Raw genomic sequence first — 17540 nt, 5'->3', positions numbered from 1 at the left:
CAGCAGAAGGTTTGAATATCCTTGTTGATACGTATATTGGCCAACCATAGAAGTAAAACGATTAAAACTTCTAACAAAGATAAAATGATTTAAAAGTCTAATAAAAACAGCTAAAAAGACGGCTGTAAAAAGCTATAAAAGGTTTGTAATCCGGAGGGTTAATGAAGGAGAAGTTGTTACAGCCGCCATCTTCGGGCTCCTCCCCGAAGAGATCCTGCAAATAGCCCGCCCAGAGGTCACAATTTCAGCAAAAATCTGACTTTTGGCAATTCACTGAAAAATGGTGCCAAACCTTTGCAAATGCTCCCCTTAAAGGTTTAGCAGTCGAAACAGAAGGCTTTTTTTCACTGGAGAAGAAATCAGCCCTCGACAACCTAACCGGCGGAAAAAGATTTTTTTGAAAAATTCCCTAAGCCCAGAGGTCACAATTTCAGCAAAAATCTGACTTTTGGCAATTCACTCAAAAATGGTGCCAAACGTTTGCAAATGCTCCCCTGAAAGGTTTGGCAGTCGAAAGAGAAGGCTTTTTATCACAGGACAAGAAATCAGCCCTCAGCAACTTAACCGGTGGATTTTTTTTTAAAAAAAATCCCTAAGCCCCGGAGTCACAATGTCAGCAAAAATCCGGCTTTTGGCAATTCAGTCCAATATGGTGCCGAACGGTTGCAAATGCTCCCCTGAAAGCTTTGGCGATGGGAACTGAAGGCTTCTTATCATAGGACAAGAAATCACACCTCAGCAACTTAACCAGCGGAAATAGATTTTTTTAAAAAAATTCCCTAAACACCGGGGTCACAATTTCAGCAAAAATCTGACTTTTGACAATTCACTCAAAAATGGTGCCAAACGTTTGTAAATGCTCCCCTTAACGGTATTGCAGGCGAAAAAAAGGCTTTTTATCACAGGACAAGAAATCAGCCCTCGACAACTTGACCGGCGGAAAAAGATTTTTTTGAAAAAATCCCTAAGCCCCGGGGTCACAATGTCAGCAAAAATCTGGCTTTTGGCAATTCAGTCCAATATGGTGCCGAACGGTTGCAAATGCTCCCCTTAAAGCTTTGGCAGTCGAAACAGAAGGCTTCTTATCACAGGACAAGAAATCAGAACTCGACCACTTAAACGGCGGAAAAAGATTTTTTTGAAAAAATCCCTAAGCCCTGGGGTCACAATTTCAGTAAAAAATCTGACTTTTGACAATTCACTCAAAAATGGTGCCAAACGTTTGCTAATGCTCCCCTTAAAGGTTTGGCGAAGGAAACAGAAGGCTTTTTATCACAGGAGAAGAAATCAGCCCTCAGCAACTTAACCGGCGGAAAAAGATTTTTTTAAAAAAATCCCTAAGCCCCGGGGTCACAATTTCAGCAAAAATCTGACTTTTGACAATTCACTCAAAAATGGTGCCAAACGTTTGCAAATGCTCCCCTTAAAGCTTTGACAGTTGAAACAGAAGGCTTTTTTATCACAGGACAAGAAATCAGCCCTCAGCAACTTAACCGGCGGAAAAAGATTTTTTTGAAAAACTCCCAAAGCCCCGGGGTCACAATTTCAGCAAAAATCTGTCTTTTGGCAATTCACTCAAAAATACTGCCAAACATTTGCAAAGGCTACCCTGAAAGGTTTGGCGGTCGAAACAGAAAGCTTTATACCACAGTAAAAGAAATCAGCCCTGAACAACTTAACCGGCGGAAAAAGATTTTTTTAAAAAAATCCCTAAGCCCCGGGGTCTCAAATTCAGCAAAAATCTGCCTTTTGACAATTCACTCAAAAATGGTGCCAAACGTTTGCAAATGCTCCCCTGAAAGGTTTGGCAGTAGAAACAGAAGGCTTTTTATCACAGAACAAGAAATCTACCCTCGACAACTTAACCGGCGGAAATAGATTTTTTTGAAAAAATCCCTAAGTCACAATTTCAGCAAAAATCTGACTTTTGGCAATTCACTCAAAAATGATGCCAAACATTTGCAAATGGTTCCCTTAAAGGTTTAGCAGTCGAAACAGAAGGCTTTTTGTCACTGGACAAGAAATCAGCCCTCGACAACTTAACCGGCGGAAAAAGATTTTTTTGAAAAAATCCCTAAACCCCGGGGTCACAATGTCAGCAAAAATCTGACCTTTGGCAATTCACTCAAAAATGGTGCCGAACGGTTGCAAATGCTCCCCTGAAAGCTTTGGCGATGGAAACAGAAGGCTTCTTATCACAGGACAAGAAATCAGCCCTCGACAACTTAACCGGCGGAAAAAGATTTTTTGAAAAAATCCCTAAGCCCCGGGGTCACAATTTCAGCAAAAATCTGACTTTTGGCAATTCACTCAAAAATGATGCCAAACTGTTGCAAATGCTCCCGTGAAAGGTTTGGCGAAGGAAACTGAAGGCTTTTTATGACAGGACAAGAAATCAGCCCTCGACAACTTAACCGGCAGAGAAAGATTTTTTTGAAAAAATCCCTAAGCCTCGGGGTCACAATTTCAACAACAATCTGACTTTTGGCAATTCACTCAAAAATGGTGCCAAACATTTGCAAATGCTCCCCTTAAAGGTTTGGCAGTCGAAACAGAAAACTTTTTACCACAGGACAAGAAATCAGGCCTCAGCAACTTAACCGGTGGAATTTTTTTATTAAAAAAATCCCTAAGCCCCGGGGTCACAATTTCAGCAAAAATCTTACTTATGGCAATTCTCTCAAAAATGGTGCCAAAGGTTTGCAAATGCTCCACTTAAAGGTTTAGCAGTCGAAACAGAAGGCTTTTTTTCACAGGACAAGAAATCAGCCCTCGAAGACTTAACTGGCGGAAAAATATTTTTTTGAAAAAATCCCTAAGGCCCGTGGTCACAATTTCAGCAAAAATCTGACTTTTGGCAATTCACTCAAAAATGGTGCCAAACATTTGAAATGCTCCCCTTAAAGGTTTGGCAGTCGAAACAGAAAGCTTTTTACCACAGGATAAGAAATCAGGCCTCAGCAACTTAACCGGTGGAATTTTTTTTTAAAAAAAATCCCTAAGCCCCGGGGTCACAATTTCAGCAAAAATCTGACTTTTGGCAATTCACTCAAAAATGGTGCCAAACATTTGAAATGCTCCCCTTAAAGGTTTGGCAGTCGAAACAGAAAGCTTTTTACCACAGGACCAGAAATCAGCCCTCGACAACTTGACCGGAGGAAAAAGATTTTTTTGAAAAAATCCCTAAGCCCCGGGGTCACAATGTCAGCAAAAATCTGGCTTTTGACAAAAAAAATCCGTAAGCCCCGGGGTCACAATTGCAGCAAAAATCTTACTTTCTGGAATTCCGTCAAATATGGTACCGAACGTTTGCAAATGCTCCCCTGAAAGGTTTGGCGGTCGAAACAGAAGGCTTTTTATCACAGGACTAGAAATCAGCCCTCGACAACTTAACCGGTGGAAACAGATTATTTTGAAAAAAAATTCCTCAGCCCGGGGTCACAATTTCAGCAAAAATCTGACTTTTGGCAATTCACTCAAAAATGGTGCAAAATGTTTGCAAATGCTACCCTGAAAGGTTTGGCAGTCGAAACAGAAAGCTTTTTACCACAGGACAAGAAATCGGCCCTCGACAACTTAACCGGCGGAAAAAGATTTTTTTGAAAAATTCCCTAAGCCCCGGGGTCACAATTTCAGCAAAAATCTGACTTTTGGCAATTGACTCAAAAATGATGCCGAACGTTTGCAAATGCTCCCCTGAAAGGTTTGGCGGTTGAAACAGAAGGCTTTTTATCAAAGGACTAGAAATCAGCCCTCGACAACTTAACCGGCGGAAACAGATTTTTTTGAAAGAAAATCCCTAGGCCCCGGGGTCACAGTTGCATCAAAAATTTGACTTTTGGCAGTTCACAATTTTTCCCTTTCTATTTTTCTCTTTTGTTTTTTTTCCCCTTTTGTATTTTATATCCTTTGTCTTTTGTGTGTGGGTTTTTTGTATGTCTTGAAAGTTAAATAAAGCTTTAAAAGAAGAAAAAAGAGGAGGGAAAAGGAGATTCTGACTCAACTTCAGGAACAACTTTCTGACAGCAAGAATCATAGAATCATAGAATCATAGAGTTGGAAGAGACCACAAGGGCCATGGAGTCCAACCCCCTGCCAAGCAGGAAACACCATCAGAGCACTCCTGACATATGGTTGTCAAGCCTCTGCTTAAAGACCTCCAAAGAAGGAGACTCCACCACACTCCTTGGCAGCAAATTCCACTGTCGAACAGCTCTTACTGTCAGGAAGTTCTTCCTAATGTTGAGCTGCTTGACAGTGGGAAGAAATCCCTCAGGAGGCAGTAGACCCTCTTTCCTTGGTAGCTTTTCACCAGAGGTTGGATGACCATCTGCCATCGATGATTTAGCTGAGATTCCTGCATTGCAGGTGCTTGGACTAGATGACCCTTGGGATCCCTCCAAACTCTACATTTCTATGATCCTATGATTTAAAGTGCATCCAATGAGCATTTAAAGTACATGACATCCACCAAATGATCCTGGGCATTGGGGCTTCCCTTTCACAGACTTACAATTCCAACCAGAGGCCAACCAGAGCATGCTGAGAAGCAAAGCCGCAAAATGACATAATAATAAGGAGGAGGAGGAGGAGGAGGAGGAGGAGGAGAAGTTAAACAAAAAATTTCCCAATACATGGTTGCCTTCAGATGTCTTCTAAAAGGAACAAAGGGCAAGATTCTTTTATTCACAACCAGGACAGATGCACACGCCATCTTCTGGCAAAATCCACCCCAGTCGCAACCAGGAAACTATCCGTTTCTGTTTCTTTTTTTCTTTTGCAAAGGAAAACAGATTTCACTGTAGATTCCAATCTGACGGGAGGTGTGCCTGTTTTGTGCTTGGGTATAAAATGTGAGAAGGAGCCTTGAGTCATCCCCAAGGAAGCTGAGCTGAATGTCTTTCCACCCCACTGCAAATTCCGTCCTGACTTTGTGCCATTTCATGCTGGCCTGTCATTCTGGGTGTGAGATCACAGCAATGTCTTTGGGGAAAGCCCTGTTATTTAGGAGGTGTGGAGAAGGTAACAGAGCCTTGTCACTTCCTGAGGCGACCACACATTCATTGTTATGGGCTGAATGTCCTTCCTTCCTGTCCTGTTGACTCCCTATGTATAGGAGGCAATTTCAAGGAACTTTTCCCACTCTGTTTTCTCCGGGTTTCTTCTCTCCAGGCTGAAATTCTTCCTGTCCCCCTCTACACCAACTCAACCATATTGCAGTCTCATCAGTACATCCCAATTGCCATTACATTGGCACTGTGGTGTCAGAACTATCAAAAGTAACTTGCATTTTGCTTTGATGGGGGTAGTCAGTGTTTCCTTCTAGCACGGTGCCTTATCTACCAATAATAATAATAATAATAATAATAATAATAATAATTTTATTATTTATACCCCACCCATCTGGCTGGGTTTCCCCAGCCATTCTGGGCGGCTTACATAAAAAATTGTAAAGCACAGACGTTAAAAATTCCCCAATGACAAATGACACCCGAAAACCATTCATTCTTATTTGTTTGCCGGGAGCTTCAACGACATTGCACTGAACAAGCGTTTTCCCACATTTTCTAGTGCATCTTCCTGTCGCTTTCCTTATCATAAAAAATCTGATCTTTCGGGAAAGTGGGTTTGTCATGCAAAAGCTTCAAATCAATGTAATTGTGCAACCTGAGTTTGTTGGTAGATGATTGAATCTCACCTCAAACAGTCTCCTATCTGTTTGGCACCAGCTGCAGAACCATTTATCTGCCTAGGTTTAACGTGACAGACAGCTTTATCTGTCTTGCTAGAGGGTTGCTGTCAGATGTCTTCTAAAAGTCAGATACTGTAGTTGTTTATTTCCTTGACATCTGAAGGGAGGGAGTTCCACAGGGCCAGGGCCACTACCAAGAAGGCCCTCTGCCTGGTTCCCTGTAACTTTACTTCTCGCAGTGAGGGAAATGCCACAAGGTGCTTGGAGCTGGACCTCTGTGTCCGGGCTGAATGATGGGGGTTGGAGATGCTCCTTCAGGTGGTGAACGGGATGCCAAGGAGAATCCCAGGCAGGGCAAGGTGGGAATATCCATTCCTTGTCATCAGCCCCTCAAACCTGGCAATTATAGATGATCTTGGAGCCAAATAGCCAAGCTACGCTTCTGGAAATCTAGGGCAGCAAGTGCCAATATCCACACCAACAGCACAACAGAACCAGGCTGCGGTGCTTCTACGTTAGAACCCCATATGCAACATTTAATATGGAGAGGTGTCATCCAGAAGTGACCTTCACAGGGCCAACATCTTTGACAACGTTAACTCACACCCCATTCAGCAAAGGTCCTTCTCAATATTAATTAAAAGCTTCCTGTGCAGAAATCCTGCCTGTTACATCACTTCCTGTTGATCATGACTGGGGGAACAAGTGAAAGGAGGGGGCTTAAATTATTGGTTTCCTCGCACTATTTCCTTTTCCCTTTTCCTTTTTATAGTGATGGTTGCTGGTCTGATATTACAAAATGGACCAGCTTACAGCAGTTTGTGAAACCTGAACCTATGCATATTTACTTAGAAATCAGTCGCACTGAGTTTGGTGATATTTAAAAAGGTAAAGGTACCACTGCCCATAGGGGCCAGTCTTGCCAGACTCTAGGGTTGTGCGCTCATCTCACTCTATAGGCCGGGAGCCAGCGCTGTCCGCAGACACTTCCGGGTCACGTGGCCAGCGTGACAAGCTGCATCTGGCGAGCCAGCGCAGCACACGGAAACGCCGTTTACCTTCCCGCTGGTAAGCGGTCCCTATTTATCTACTTGCACCCGGGGGTGCTTTCGAACTGATAGGTTGGCAGGCGCTGGGACCGAACGACGGGAGCGCACCCCGCCGCGGGGTGTTGCCAGCCTCAGGAGATATATAACGCAGTGACTGCAGGTGTAGAACAGGTTATTTTACACCAGATTTTCTTCAATTATGGTAAATCAATATTAAATGGTTTTCAAAAAAAATGTGGGTTGGCATTTTTTTGTCACCGACGCACTGTGGATGCTTCAAAAACTTGTGTGCATGAGAAACACCATTTTCACCATTTTCACCATTTTCTTTTCTGGAAGCAACCTGAGAGAAAAGTGGGATTAGGGCAATGCTGTGTCAGCTGTTAAGTCTTGCCCTACAGCAAACACAAAAGGGAATAACTAGTGACACGAATGGGAAAGGCTCTAGTTATTTGTTGTTTAGTTGTGTCTGACTCTTTGTGACCCCATGGACCAGAGCACGCCAGGCACTCCTGTCTTCCACTGCCTCCCACAGTTTGGTCAAACTCATGCTGGTAGCTTCGAGAACACTGTCCAACCATCTCGTCCTCTGTCGTCCCCTTCTCCTTGTGCCCTCCATCTTTCCCAACATCAGGGTCTTTTCCAGGGAGTCTTCTCTTCTCATGAGGAGTCCAAAGCACTGGAGCCTCAGCCTCAGGATCTGTCCTTCCAGTGAACACTCAGGGCGGATCTCCTTAAGAATGGATAGGTTTGATCTTCTTGCAGTCCATAGGACTCTCAAGAGTCTCCTCCAGCACCATAATTCAAATCATCAATTCTTCGGTGATCAGCCTTCTTTATAGTCCAGCTCTCACTTCCATACATCACAAAATAACATTTCTTTTCTTCCAGTAGCACCTTAAAAGACCAGCTAAGTTTGTTACTGGTATGAGCTTTTGTGTGCATGCTCACTTCTTCAGATATCTGAAGGTATCTGAAGAAGTGTGCATGCACTTGCAAGCTTATACCAATAACAAACTTAGTTGGTCTCTAAGCTGCTACTGGAAGGAATTTTTTTTATTTCAACTACAGCAGACCAACACGGCTACCTACCTGTAACTAGTTCCGTACATCACTACTGGGAAAACCATAGCATTAACTATACGGACCTTTGTTGGCAAGCTCTAGTTATACAAATTCCGAAGTGCGAGGACGTGAACCCCTTTGGCCTAATCCAAATGGCAGGCAAGTCAGTTTACAGCTAAATGATGCTCAAATACGGACAAGCCTGAAAACTGCTACTTGGAGAGGACTGTGTTTCCATTCCCGCTGGCTTCATTCTATGCTCCTGCGTCAGCACTTGTACCTTGCTGCCAGTTTAGAGAGGGAAAATGAGGCATCCTAGGCTCTGTAGCTTACTGCAGGCTAGGGCAGAGTCCGGAAATGAATCATGGATGCTGCGGTGAAAGCTGAACTTTCCCACTGGTGCGTCACTCATGTTCAGCTTTGTGGGAAAAAGAGAGAGATGCAGTTAGGGGCAAAGGATTCCAAGAAGCGACTTGCCAGGGCTCAGACATAATTCTGCTGCCCAGAATCTTCCTGAATACTTCAGGTTCTCCCAATCCCAGTCCTGACACAGAAAGATGTGACTCAAATTAAGACTGGTTCAGATCTATAGCACAACATAATAATAAATGAATCTGTTTGAAATTTGGAGAAATGTCCAAGTGGAAACTTTTGGAATGTCGTGTTTTTGAAATCTGATCTTTTAAACATTATTCTGACCATGCCAGCTGCATGTTAAAGCTTCCTAATTCATTTGAAGCCCTTAACAGTTTGGGCCCTAGTCTCCACCTCCGTCATTCAGCCCGGACACAAAGATCTAGCTTCGAGGACCATTTGACAGTTCCCTCCCTGTGAAAAATTAGGTTGCAGGGAACCTAGTAGAGGACAGCCTCCCAAGGTTTTTAGCGGGGGCAATTAGAATAAGATCTATTATTTGATCATTGATGTAAACCCCCAAAATGTATTTTCTATAGTTAAGTTTTTACCTCTATCTTCAGTACATTTTATTTTATTTTATTGCTATGGCTAGTGGCTGATGCAAATAAAGATTCTTCTGATTCTGACACCCTCCCATCAGATATCAAGGAGATAAAAAACTATGCAACTTTTAGAAGACATCTGAAAGTTCTTCTATGTGTTGGAAGCCACCCAGAGTGGGTGGGGTAGTAGTAGTGTTGTTGTTGTTTAGTCGTTTAGTCGTGTCTGACTGTTCATGACCCCATGGACCAGAGCACGCCAGGCACTCCTGTCTTCCACTGGCTCCAGCAGTTTGGTCAAACTCATGTTAGTAACTTTGAGAACACTGTCCAACCATCTCATCCTCTGTCATTCCCTTCTCCTTGTGCCCTCAATCTTTCCCAACATCAGGGTCTTTTCCAGGGAGTCTTCTCTTCTCATGAGGTGGCCAAATTATTGGAGCCTCAGCTACAGGATCTGTCCTTCCAGTGAGCACTCAGGGCTGATTTCCCCCAGAATGGATAGGTTTGATCTTCTTGCAGTCCATGGGACTCTCAAGAGTCTCCTCCAGCACCATAATTCAAAAGCATCAATTTTTTGGCGATCAGCTTTCTTTATGGTCCAGCTCTCACTTCCATACATCACTATTTGGAAAACCATAGCTTTGACTATACGGACCTTTGTTGGCAAGGTGATGTCCTCTGCTTTTTAAGATGCTGTCTAGGTTTGTCATCGCTTTTCTCCCAAGAAGCAGGTGTCTTTTAATTTTGCAACTGCTGTCACCATCTGCAGTGATCATGGAGCCCAAAAAAGTAAAATCTCTCACTGCTTCCATTTCTTCCCCTTCTACTTGCCAGGTGGTGATGGGACCAGTGGCCATCATCTTAGTTTTTTTTATGTTGAGCTTCAGACCATATTTTGCACTCTCCTCTTTCACCCTCATTAAAAGGTTCTTTAATTCCTCCTCACTTTCTGCCATCAAAGTTGTGTCATCTGCATATCTGAGGTTGTTGATATTTCTTCTGGCAATCTTAATTCCAGTTTGGGATTCATCCAGTCCAGCCCTTCGCATGATGAATTCTGCATATAAGTTAAATAAGCAGGGAGACAATATACAGCCTTGTCGTACTCCTTTCCCAATTTTGAAAAAATCAGTTGTTCCATATTCAGTTCTAACTGTAGCTTCTTGTCCCACATAGAGATTTCTCAGGAGACAGATGAGGTGATCACGCACTCCCATTTCTTTAAGAACTTGCCATAGGGTGGATGACACAGTCAAAGGCTTTTGTGTAGTCAATGAAGCAGAAGTAGAAGTTTTTCTGTTACTCTCTAGCTTTCTCCATAATCCAGCACATGTTTGCAATTTGGTCTCTGGTTCCTCTGCCCCTTCGAAATCCAGCTTGCACTTCTGGGAGTTCTCGGTCCACATGCTGCTTAAGCCTGCCCTGTAGAATTTTAAGCATAACCTTGCTAGCGTGTGAAATGAGTGCAATTGTGCGGTAGTTGGAGCATTCTTTGGCACTGCCCTTCTTTGGGATTGGGATGTAGACTGATCTTCTCCAATCCTCTGGCCACTGCTGAGTTTTCCAAACTTGCTGGCAAGTAGTAGTAGTAGTAGTAGTAGTAGTAATCCTAGGCATTCATTTCATAAAGGTAAAGGGACTCCTGACCATTAGGTCCAGTTGCGGCCGACTCTGGGGTTGCAGCGCTCATCTCGCTTTACTGGCCGAGGGAGCCAGTGTACAGCTTCCGGGTCATGTGGCCAGCATGACTAAGCCACTTCTGGAGAACCAGAGCAGCGCACGGAAACGCCGTTTACCTTCCCGCCGGAACGGTACCTATTTATCTACTTGCACTTTGACGTGCTTTTGAACTGCTAGGTTGGCAGGAGCAGGGACAGAGCAACGGGAGCGCACCCCATCATGGGGATTTGAACCGCCGACCTTCTGATCAGCAAGCCCTAGGCTCTGTAGTATAACCCACAGTGCCACCCGTGTCCGTATTATGTGTCTAATTTAGCACTTTAAGCCGTGCTTCCACCTCACCCCCTATATCCCAAGTGCGTCCAGAATTAGGGATCCTGGATAGGGGAGGGAATGAGCTGCCGAGTCTTTCTTTCTTTTCCTTGCCTGTATTCAGCATGCATTTCCATCCCATCTCCCCCACGGCTCCTGCCAAGCCTGCACATGTGCAAAACATGGGTCTCGACCCCCATCTTGGCTGGTAGCTGTGACCTGTAAATGACATTAGCCTGGACAGGTCTGGACAAGTAATCAGAGGTTGCTAAGCAAACAATCAAGCTACACCAAAGCCTAGGGAGAAGACCATCTATCTTACTTGATAACGGACAACGCAGTTACCGGTATATCTCCATGACAAAAAAGGAACATCAATATTTTCACAATCCTACGGCTTCCCGAGAGAGTTGAAACCAAAAACATGACAGTAGCACTTTTTAGTCTCTTATGTTGTTGTGGCAGAAAATGGTGGTGGTGGGGGAATTCTTTTAGGGTGAGGACATTTTCAGAATGGGTGGGGAGAGTGGGGGGGCTGGATGGATTTAAGCGCCACCATGGGTCAAAACAGCCTCTACTTTCTTACAGCATTTTAAGAGGAAGTTTCTACTTATGATGAGGCATGAATCACACATACACAATTTCCACAGATTGGGGGACTCAGTTGAGGGGCAAAAACTGCCATTTGATCAGGGGTCAGCAACCTTTTTCAGCCATGGGCCAGTCCACCGTCCCTCAGACCATGTGGTGGGCCAGACTATATTTTGAAAAAAAATATGAATGAATTCCTATGCCCCACAAATAACCCAGAGATGCATTTTAAATAAAAGCACACATTCTGCTCATGTAAAAACACCAGGCAGGCCCCACAAATAACCCAGAGATGCATTTTAAATAAAAGGACGCATTCTACTCATGTAAAAACATGCTGATTCCCAGACCGTCCGCGGGCCAGATTTAGAAGGCGATTGGGACGGATCCGGCCCATGGGCCTTAGGTTGCCTACCCCTGCATTAGATCCATCAGATCACAATACGTTGCTGCCATCAGACCGGCTACATGGCAGGCACAGAATATTGCCTCTTCCAGCTGGGTGATTCTGTTCATTAGTAAGCTATTAACAAAAGCATCAGAGGTGGATCAAAGTTGGGTCCCATTTCTTTTTAGGAAACTGTTTTGTGGCGTATCAGGGACAATTGGCTCATCAGCCGAAGCTTGTCTGTGGCATCTGGTTGTCAGAAGAGCTATGGGCATCCATTCCCAAAATATTTGGCTATGCTTGAGTGATACAGTTTGGCATAAATACCTCCAAAACTGAGCAAGACTGAAAAGCAGAATAGCCTGCTCAAAATATAAATATTGAGAGCATTTGTTTACGTTTTACAAAGAAATTCTAAATGTTTATTGCTCTTTTTCTTTCAAAGGAAGCAGAAATACAATGCACCACCACTCAATGCATAATTAAAATAAACACCCAGGGTGGTGTTCAACTAACTTTCACTCGGAGTAATCACAATGAAATTAATGACTATGACTACGTTAGGGCCATTCATTTCAAAAGTTCTATTTCGAGTAAAACTTCGTTTAATGCTACCCATAATGAATGCCATTTCTATGACACACAAAGGAAGATAGGAAACTGCTTTACATCATCAGGACAAACCATTTGCCCAACTAGCCTGGGGTGTTGCTAAACGATTTGCGGCATAGGCCTATGCCACAAATTGCATACAGTGTGCATATGCAAATTTTGTATATGCATACACACAAATTAGCTAGGAGGTGGAGACATAACAAATACTCCTGCTTGATGCATTTTTCTCTCAAATGAGGTTCAATCCAATTAGAAAACTTAACATCTGAGATCGCCATTGTGCGTGTGCAAATGACAACTTTGTGAATTGGTGTTCCAATGGGGTTTGCAGGGGTGGGGAAACAAAAAAAGAAAAAGCATGCACAATGGGTGAAGACACCCCCATCCTGCCTCTCTGATGTGAACAAAATTGTGCTTGAAGCACAATGACTTCACTGCCTCTCAAGCTGCTAATGTGAACATACCCGACAACCTTCTGAGTGCAAAGTCCACATTCTGTACCACTGAACTAGGTTCGCTTTTTGTTGTCTCCGGGAGACAAGATTCTTCTTACCGGCTGTTCAAGAAGAATTAGTGTCGAAGTTGCTAAATTGACCTGTTGATCATGTTTTCCAGCTGCACCGGTTCTCCCCACCCTCATCCAAAAAAAAATTAATTCAGCCTTGACAGCTGGGAGGAAGACGGGCAGGAGGGGAAGCCGCAACAAAAGTCCTTTGCTGTCCCCATTTGCTAGATCCTCTATCTGAATGAGATCCCAGTTGTGAGCAGCAAAAATCAGTAACTTCCGTCTTTCTTTCTAGATATTCCCAGGAAGGCCCAGAGCAGCCCCAGAGGTACTGGCTGATAAGCACATTTGTATGGTTGTCAGCGTGGGGAGCAAGAATAGGATATGCTCCGATTTGTCAGTGAGAAGGAAAACTATCAGGGCTCAGCACTGGGGCTGGAAGGTGATGTAAAGCACTAAGACCACTGGGAATAAGAAGAGTTTGGATTTGATATCCCGCTTTATCACTACCCAAAGGAGTCTCAAAGGGGCTAACATTCTCCTTTCCCTTCCTCCCCCACAACAAACACTCTGTGAGGTGAGTGGGGCTGAGAGACTTCAGAGAAGTGTGACTAGCCCAAGGTCACCCAGCAGCTGCATGTGGAGGAGCGGGGACGCGAACCTGGTTCACCAGGTTATGAATCTACCTCTCTTAACCACTTACAGTGGCGTAGTGTGGGGGGTGCATGGGGGGCGCCCTCGCACTCGCAGCTCTCTGCCCCTACCTGGCTCACTCACTCACTCTCACTGCAGTGCTGGCTGTGCGAATCCGATCCGAGCCGCCGGGGAGCCGCCCACTGTGGGGGTGTATGTGCCAGGCGTGCGGTGCAGTGCGGAGAGAGAGCGAGGGTTAGGGGGTGCAAATTACTTGCCTTGCCCCGGGTGCTGACAACCCACGCTACGCCACTGACTACTTTTAAGCAGGTAGAAAGCAAGTTTTGTTGGGATCTGAATCAGGATGGTCCAATGTGTGCTGCAAGGGCATGAGGTCTTTTTTGGGCAGCCCTCGGCGACATTTGATGCCCTACTACCAACCCACGCAGGGCGATCTGACAAGGTTCTAGAACCTTCTCAAAGCTGTGGGAAAACACTAACCAGGTTTTGGGGAGAAGTCTTATGCCTTGTTCCCAAAGCCCAACACGTTTCTTATCCAGCTTTGGGAAGGCAGCAATGAGGGCCAGGTTGGGGGCATTGAAGGAGGAAGGGGGTGTGGTGGGGGCGGGCAACCCCAGGTGTCACCACTGAGGGGGTGACAAAATGCCAGGCAACACTCACTGGGAGTGACGCGGTGGCTTGGGCACCCGCAGGCTCCGTGATGCCCCAAACAGTCTGCCCACCGCCTCCCCCTTAGCTGTAGGGTGGCTGAGTGGGAGGAGGCAGGCAGATTCCTCAGAGGTCCCATGGAGTGTCCTGCCCCAACTCGCGCCATAGCCTGCAGGCCCCGCCCCTGGGCGCAGGGCACGTGCTCCGCCACTGGTTGGGGGTGTCAAATTTTGGCCTCGCTCTACGCGACAAAGCAGTGTGCAGCCATGAGTCCTTGTCAAAGTGCTCCTGTGGCCCACTTGGTATGGAAAGTTGGGCTGCCCTGAGCTAAATAAAAAGTGGTGACTTTGTTGTTGTTGTTATTGTTGTTGTTTAATCATTTAGTCGTGGCCGACTCTTCGTGACCCCATGGACCGGAGCACGCCAGGCACTTCTGTCTTCCACTGCTTCCCACAGTTTGGTCAAACTCATGCTGGTAGCTTCGAGAACACTGTCCAACCATCTCGTCCACTGTCGTCCCCTTCTGCTTGTGCCCTTAATCTTTCGCAACATCAGGGTCTTTTCCAGGGAGTCTTCTCTTCTCATGAGGTGGCCAAAGTCTTGGAGCCTCAGCTTCACGATTTGTCCTTCTAGTGAGCACTCAGGGCTGATTTCCTTAAGAATGGATAGGTTTGATCTTCTTGCAGTCCATGGGACTCTCAAGAGTCTCCTCCAGCACCAGAATTCAAAAGCATCAATTCTTCGGCGATCAGCCTTCTTTATGGTCCAGCTCTCACTTCCATACATCACTACTGGGAAAGCCATAGGTTTAACTATACAGACAGAATCAGTGTGGTTAGAGTGGGAGACCAGGGATCAAATCACCTAGACATGAAGCTCTCTGGTAAATGTAAAATTTTAAACCCCATCAATACAAAAAAATGGCAACTGAATATTCATAAAAACTTAACACACCGCCAAGGAAGTTACACAATAAAGATAGATCCCTCTGTCAAGACTGACTCCAAGTTAATAGGGGCCCTTGAACCCAGAGTAAACATGGGTTTCTTGGCTCTTCCCTGTTCAAAGCAGAAACCCATCTTTCTTGTCCCTAGAAATTACCTCCAATGTGCTACTGAAAAAGGCACATGTTGTTAAGCTTTCACTATCTTTTGGAATACAAATGCCATTCAACTCTCATAATTTTCTCCTTTATATACCTGTAAACCAAGATTTAGAGCATTTAGGTGGGCTGGAGTCCATGAAAATTTCTGCCATAGCAAAATTGCTGGTCTTTAATGTGTCATAGGACTTTTTATTATTTCTAATGGGAATGGAAGAATGGTTGGCACAGAAATTCGCTTTTGAGTACCAGAACTAAATCGAGCTCAATCCTTCTGCACAAAAACCCACTGCAAACCTTTTTACATTTCAGTGGTATAATTTTGGGCCAGAGAGGGAGTCCTTTTTTCTTTTCTTTTCAACTTGCTATTCAAACAACATGTATTTCTTTCAAAACAATATTAACACAGTTTCTCCACATTTTCTTCCCAGGTATTGAGTTCTGTAGCTCAATACTTTCAAAACGTACAGAACTTGCAAGAACAAATACTGAATTTGAGAGAGAGAGAGAAATCAATGGTACTTTTAAAATACCCAGAATAACAAACCAGTCTAGCACCGTAGTTATAAGAATCCTTCCTGAAAATTAGTTCTTTTTTTGACAACAATGTAGGTACTGAAACTCAAGGAACTAGAAACACTATGAATGAAAATACTGCCAGTTTTCTGATGTTTTTTTAAAAAGAGGTGGTGGTAGAAAATCAATGTTCTTTGGAATCACAGAGTTATCAAAAAATAAATAAAAATTGGATTCTTCTAGAATCTCAACACCTCCTTTACAAATCAGTTTCTTCATGTAGAATTCAAGTCTGAACATTTTCAGGCCAACAGTCCAAAATACAGTTTCTGACCAGCAGGAAGCTACATTGACCAAGAAATAATAAAAAATAAGATGAAAGGTAAAAAAAAAACTTTTTAAATAATTCCAGTGGCACCTTAAAGATCAACTAAATATAAGGTTTCAAGGTATGAGCTTTCATGTGTAATACACACTTTGTCAGATACTCTGAAGCCAAGAAATATTGGTGTTGTTTTTAAATGTGTGACGGCTGCTGAAATAAAGGCTTTAGAAGACAGATATGGCCCCATTAGAGGAGATTATGAGCTTTATGTTTCCAGTGCAAAACTGTTGACATGTGATGGGCTAGTGGAAGAAAAAGGGAAGAGTGGACAGGGGACAAACTTAAGAGGCAGGCTCTCCAGCCACCTTGGCCAGAGACAAAACAACATGTAGCTCAAGTTTCACGGCCAACTTCCAACTATACATAGGCATAGTTAAAGGTAAAGGGACCCCTGACCATTAGGTCCAGTCGTGGCCGATTCTGGGGTTGCAGCGCTCATCTCGCTTTACTGGCCGAGGGAGCCGGCGTACAGCTTCCGGGTCATGTACGACTGAGCCGCTTCTGGCGAACCAGAGCAGCGCACAGAAACGCCGTTTACCTTCCCGCCAGAGTGGTACCTGTTTATCTACTTGCACTGGTGTGCTTTCAAACTGCTAGGTGGGCAGGAGCTGGGACCGAACAACGGGAGCTCACCCCGTCGCGGGGATTTGAACCGCCGACCTTCTGATCGGCAAGCCCTAGGCTCTGTGGTTTAACCCACAACGCCACACGCGTCCCATAGGCATAGTTAGGATAATGCTAAACATCCAGGAAGAGAAGCTTAACTGGTTTATGAATGTGAAAACAACTCAACATTTGGCAAATCCCTTACAAAAATGTTTCCTTAACACCAGCAGTTAATGTAGGAGGTTTCTTTTTATATATTTTTTTTAACTGCACTTACAAGTCATTTTTTGAGAAAAATAACTCAATGTGACTTAAAAACATCAAGGAAGTAAACGCATCAAGTAGTTAGATGGGATAATAATAATAATAATAATAATAATAATAATAATAATAATAATGGAAAATAACATTGCAAACAATTATTTTTTAATCTGATTTCTTTCAAGGGGATGGGGATTGCTAAACAACGCTTCTCAAATTATTTCTGCAAATCCAAGCATTTAAAAAACAAGTGGCAATTGCAGCATTTCCACCCCCATTACACACAAAACCAAGCAGATAGCAAGACACAGTTGTTTTTTTAAACCACCACTTATTTGCCCTGCTTGAAAAAAGTGAAAAACAGCCGCCAGCTGTTTATCTCTATTCTTCTAGATCTTTCTGGCTCGAGCCCCCACCCCGCCAGCCTGGACAAAGGAGAGGCATTTACAGCCCTGTAATTTACAAACTTAGGCAAATTTACAGGCTGGTGATGATGCTGGCACCTTGAGACT

This window comes from Podarcis raffonei, chromosome 13 (assembly GCF_027172205.1).
Source record: "Podarcis raffonei isolate rPodRaf1 chromosome 13, rPodRaf1.pri, whole genome shotgun sequence".
Classification (NCBI taxonomy): domain Eukaryota; kingdom Metazoa; phylum Chordata; class Lepidosauria; order Squamata; family Lacertidae; genus Podarcis; species Podarcis raffonei.
Note: the sequence above shows the minus strand (reverse complement) of the source record.